Genomic DNA, 5,000 nt, shown 5'->3' on the forward strand with positions numbered 1-5,000 from the left:
CATTGAAGCGTGTGAAGAGGCTTTCCAGACAAGTAGCAGTGAGTTTTTGTTCTTTTTCCTAGCATTATTTTCCATTAATTACTATTATCATCAGTCTACTAGGCTGCATTCCCACTAATTTGCAAATATATTTTGACATAGCAGACGTTTTGACGGCCATTCTGAATCTTCGAAGAAGGAAACGCAATGCATTGGAGGACACTCTTTTTTCTGCGCCAATACGATTCATTTTGCTGTGCGTTGCCACGCAGCACGCACGCTTCTTGAGCAAGAGCCCGGGTAGCTCAGTCGGTAGAGCATCAGACTTTTAATCTGAGGGTCCAGGGTTCAAGTCCCTGTTCGGGCGAACGAGCGTCTTTTTGTGGAGCGGTACGTTTTGTTGTTGAGTTCTTGCTGATCTACACTGGCCTCCGGCAGCGACGCTGTAAGGCACCAATCCACAAACGACATGCCCCTTTCACCCTGCTTGTAGTCGTGGCCGAGTGGTTAAGGCGATGGACTAGAAAGGATTACCCCTGAGTTATGTTGGTAAGAAACAGTTTTGTCTGCAAGCTAAAGTTGACAAGGCCCCTTTGTATTCAGGGACACGTCGGGTAGACCGAAAGCTCGCCGTGATCGTATAGTGGTTAGTACTCTGCCTTGTGGCCGCAGCAACCCTGGTTCGAATCCGGGTCACGGCAAGATTTTCTGGGTGCCATTGAAATTGAGCTCCATGTCACCACCTTGCCTCACCCCTTCCTTCAGACTTGTCTTTTTGTGCACGGCGCGTGCCCTTGATGTGCTCTGGATGTTCGAGTGAATTGAAACTGGGACCTTCTTTGAAAGCACAAGCTCTCAGGTTCGAACCCTTAGAGAAAAGACTGAAAACGAAACGCTCCTATTTATTTCGGAAGAATCTTGCTTCAGAGAGAATATGGTGCGTGTATATGGTTGGAGATATTGCCTTTGTGTTCAAACCCTGTTCCTCAACGGCATCTGCTGAAGAAAGGGAGTGGACACACTCGTCGATGGCCCCAGAGTACAAGCATTAAAAAAAAGAGTTGGCAGTAAAACTGATAGTGCGCTATAGACATTGGAGATGCACCAGTTCTTGACACAAGAGAACAAGAATGAAAACAAAGAGTGGCAGGAGGGGATGAATCAAGTCCAGTGAAGCAGACTTTGATCACAGCTGCAAAAATATGGAGCGCTTCACGTATTTGCATGTCATTCTTTCGCTCTGTGCCCAGCAATGTTCTCTGGATGCCGGCCAATCAGCAGCTCGGATTGTCGAGCGTTTGTTGAGCGTTTTCGGTTTTGGGCCAATCAGCAGCTCGTACCCCTACTTCACGTGTCGGCTGTTCCTCTGGACGCCCCTGCGTCTGTGGGGCGTCCGGCCGACATGCTGTAATAGGGCCCTCACCAAGTGTGGGCTCTACAGGACCATCCGGAGGGTCCTGGACATCGACGGCTGGTACTTGATGGCCACCGAGTACCTGGAGTGCCGTCGGTGTAAGAGGAAGGTAGCTGCCTGGTCGCAGGAGGGCGTGGGTCAGCTGGGAGAGGGGCATCGCGCCCTCTTCCCGGCAATCCTCACCTACAAGTAAGTAGCTGTCTGAACACTGTCACAGTATGTCTGTTTGTGGCGCCCTCTTCCCGGCAATCCTCACCTACAAGTAAGTAGCTGTCTGAACACTGTCACAGTGTGTCTGTGTGTGGGGCCCTCTTGCCGGCAATCCTCACCTACAAGTAAGTACCTGTCTGAACACTGTCACAGTGTGTCTGTGTGTGGCTCTTCTGTAACACATGATGTGCTCCTCTCTGTAGGCTTGCCTGCGACCGGCGGGTAATCATCCAGCTGCGTGAGCGTCCTCGGGGGAACAGCGCCACACAGCTGTACAAAAAACTCTGTGAGGCACACACAAAGGCCTGGATGCGGCGGTCCATACACTACCATACACTCAGCGTCATGGAGCCCTTCACGTCGCGAGGTGTCGTGCGCATGTGCACCCCACCACCAAAACCGCCACCCGTGCCCCAGTACGCATGGCTGTTAATGGTGTACTGCCACGACATCCTCTCCGGCCTGGAGGACGTGAAGGCCCGGGTCACCTCCGTCTTTGGAACGGTTTTGAAGATGGATTCGACCAAGAAGGTAAATGTGGTGCTATGTATGTATAAATATATATGTATATAAATGTGGTGCGGAGTATCACGCTCTAGCTATGTGCGTGCAGCCTTACTGAGATGCTTTATTCTTTCAAACAGGTGACCCGGAAGCTCGCCGGTGCTGCTGCCCAGACCGCAGCGTGGGCAACGAACGTCGGCAACGAGCAAGGACAGGTGCTCATGTCCGTGCTCACGGACGCCGAGGGTGCCGGCCTGTTGCCCATGGCTGCTGGGTTAATGCGGCAGTATCGGGACGCTGGGGTGGAGCCGCCTCAGCTCCTCTACGTCGACCGGGACTGTTGTTCGTCCCACGGGGGATCCAAGACAGCTGACATGTTCGGGAAGTGGGACAAGCTGGTGGTCCGGCTGGACATCTGGCACCTGGTGCGGCGGTTCGCGTCAGGTGCGTTGTGGCAAAAACAATAATTAAACAAACAGCATCACAGTAAGAGACATCATGGTTCCATAACTTGATATATCATGCATTTTTCCATAACAGGTGTCACCACCGAGAGCCACCAGCTGTATAAACCCTTCCTGCAGCAGCTGTCTTCGTGCATCTTCTTGTGGGACCCAGGGGACGCAGCCCGGTTGCTCAAGGCGAAGAAGAGGATGCTTGAGGCGCAGGGGATGACCTTCTCGTCCGACGCCGGAGTGTGGAGGCACGTCAGCCGCAAGAATATGGCTCTCCATTGCCGTCGCTGCACGCGTGGAGCGGCGGAGACGGAGCGGCTGATCGGTGACCTCCTGGAAACCTTCGGCGGTGCCAACGGACGAGACACCATGGGGATTTCCCTGCTGGACCAAGACCGCATCCAGAAGATCTGGACGGAGCAGCGGCGCCACCTCCATTGCATCCAGGACCCGCCGGGCGTGGAGCTGTACACTGAGACCGGCAGGATGACCAAGGGGGGGATCAGCCTGCCGGTGTACCGTTGTGCACGAGGCTCCACGTCCCTGGAGTCGTTCCACCTGCATCTCAACCGCTTCATTCCAGGTATGTTTCACATGCTTCACTGTCATGTCAATCTTTCACTGTCATCGACTCGCTGTCATTCACATTGTGTGCACTGAATAAACTGCTAAACAGATCTGTGTTCCTCCTCAGGAGAAAGTGCCAATCCCTGGCACTTCCAGGCATTTCTCCTGGAGGGGTTGACGCGGTGGAACGCCGACAGGGCGGCGTCCGTGGCACAGGAGGGACGGCCGCTGCTCCGCTCCTACAATGGCCCCCTGCAGCACTCCCTTGACCAGCTCAGCCAAAGGGTGCTTGGCACGAATGTGGTCAAGGATTACACCAAGCCCAGGGAGTACACTGGTAAGAACACTCAAGCCACCGCGCTTACACCTGTCCACACTGAATGATATTTGTACCAGACTGACTGATGCGATTTGTGTTGTTGTACTTCAGGGGAACTCATCGGCATCGAGTACCTGTACTCCCAGACGGGCAGAGTGCTGCAGGACGTCAGCTTGGACCTTGACATTCCGGACGCGGGGGGGGGGGGGACGTTCCCCAACTCGTCGAGGATGACGAGCTCGCCGACGGCCTGCAGGAGGTGGAGGACCTCACCCTGCACGTGCCTGGCGAGTTCCCAGCTCCTCAGACGGACCCGCGGTCAGGGCGACCGGCTGACGCACCCGCGCCCGAGCCATCCAGTCCGACCGGTGCCCACGAGCCCGCACCCCACTCCCCCGGCCGGTCCTCGCCAGAGCCTCAGCAGGCTGCTGAGGTAAGCACGCCACCTCTTTGTGGTCTGCGACTGCAGTGCATCTCGCATCACCAAAAACTGCGCTCGCTCTGTTCCATCCAACTGACTTATTGTTTTCCATCTCTTCTTGTGTGTCTGCAGGACTACAGAGGACCGGATGACCAGCCGGGGTACCTGGCCGTGGTCCAGTTGGCCACGGCCTTGGTGGGGTTGCGTCACGACCCGGCCTTGTCCGAGGGGAGGGTAGACGAGCTTATCAGGCTCTACGAGGCCCTGTCACCGTACGACAGGGCCCGAGTAGTTTACCCTCCCCGCTACAGGGACAGGCCAGCTCAGGGGCGCTTCATGGCAGCCAAGCCAAGCCCCACCAGTATACCTGGTGTGGAAAGCTTGAGACGGTAAAGCTACGCTTCCATCATACATTTCCCTGTTGTACAAACAAGCTGCTTTATGTAATGTTGCCCATTATCATGCTCATATCTGTCATTGTTTTTGTCCATTGTCCACAGCTGCCTGGTCGGAGAGACCTCTGGACCTGCCAGCAGTCCCAGCGCAAGCCGGCTGGTAGAGGCAGTATGCACCCAGCTCTGCCGCTTGATCCCCTCGGGCAGCCGTGCGCGCGGTGCCCGGAGGTCGCGGTGGGACAGCATACTGCTTCGGTACCAGCACATCCGGGACCTTGTGCTGGGCCACCAGAGGCTGATGGCTCGGGCGCCCATACAGCTCTTTGAGCTGAACGCCAGGACCCTCTCGCTATTGTATGTTTGATGCTTTTGATGTTATGGTAATGACATGCTTGAATGGCATGCTCTCAAAATTGAACATGTAACTAAAACACTACGTTGAAATCCGTTTTCAGGTTCACCAGGATGCAGCGGGAGAAGGAGAGGACTGTGCTAGCTTCAGGCGTTGCAGCAGAGGGACGACCACCAGCGGCAGCGGCAGCGGGTTCGGCGCCGTGCCCAGCAACAGCGGTGGATCGTTCTCCGGCAGCAGCAACAGGCCAGGCGAGGACGGCAGCGCCAAGGGCGGCGGGACCTCTGGCAGCAGCACCGGCTGTGGCAGCACCGGTGCCTGTTCTGCCAGCGCCAGTGCGCCCACTGGCGCCTTTACCGCATGCCCCCTCAGCTGTTGTCCTGG

At 55.9% G+C, this 5,000-nt stretch overlaps 1 non-coding gene across 1 annotated transcript; it reads left to right on the forward strand.

Annotated features, from left to right (window-relative positions):
- Nucleotides 1-273: 273 nt before the first annotated feature.
- On the forward strand, nt 274-346 carry trnak-uuu (transfer RNA lysine (anticodon UUU)). Its single transcript has one exon. It is a non-coding gene; the product is annotated as a tRNA-Lys (tRNA).
- Nucleotides 347-5,000: the final 4,654 nt, after the last annotated feature.

The sequence above is a fragment of the Siphateles boraxobius genome, unplaced genomic scaffold (assembly GCF_051911475.1).
Source record: "Siphateles boraxobius isolate OS27281-9 unplaced genomic scaffold, OSU_SipBor_1 42, whole genome shotgun sequence".
Classification (NCBI taxonomy): domain Eukaryota; kingdom Metazoa; phylum Chordata; class Actinopteri; order Cypriniformes; family Leuciscidae; genus Siphateles; species Siphateles boraxobius.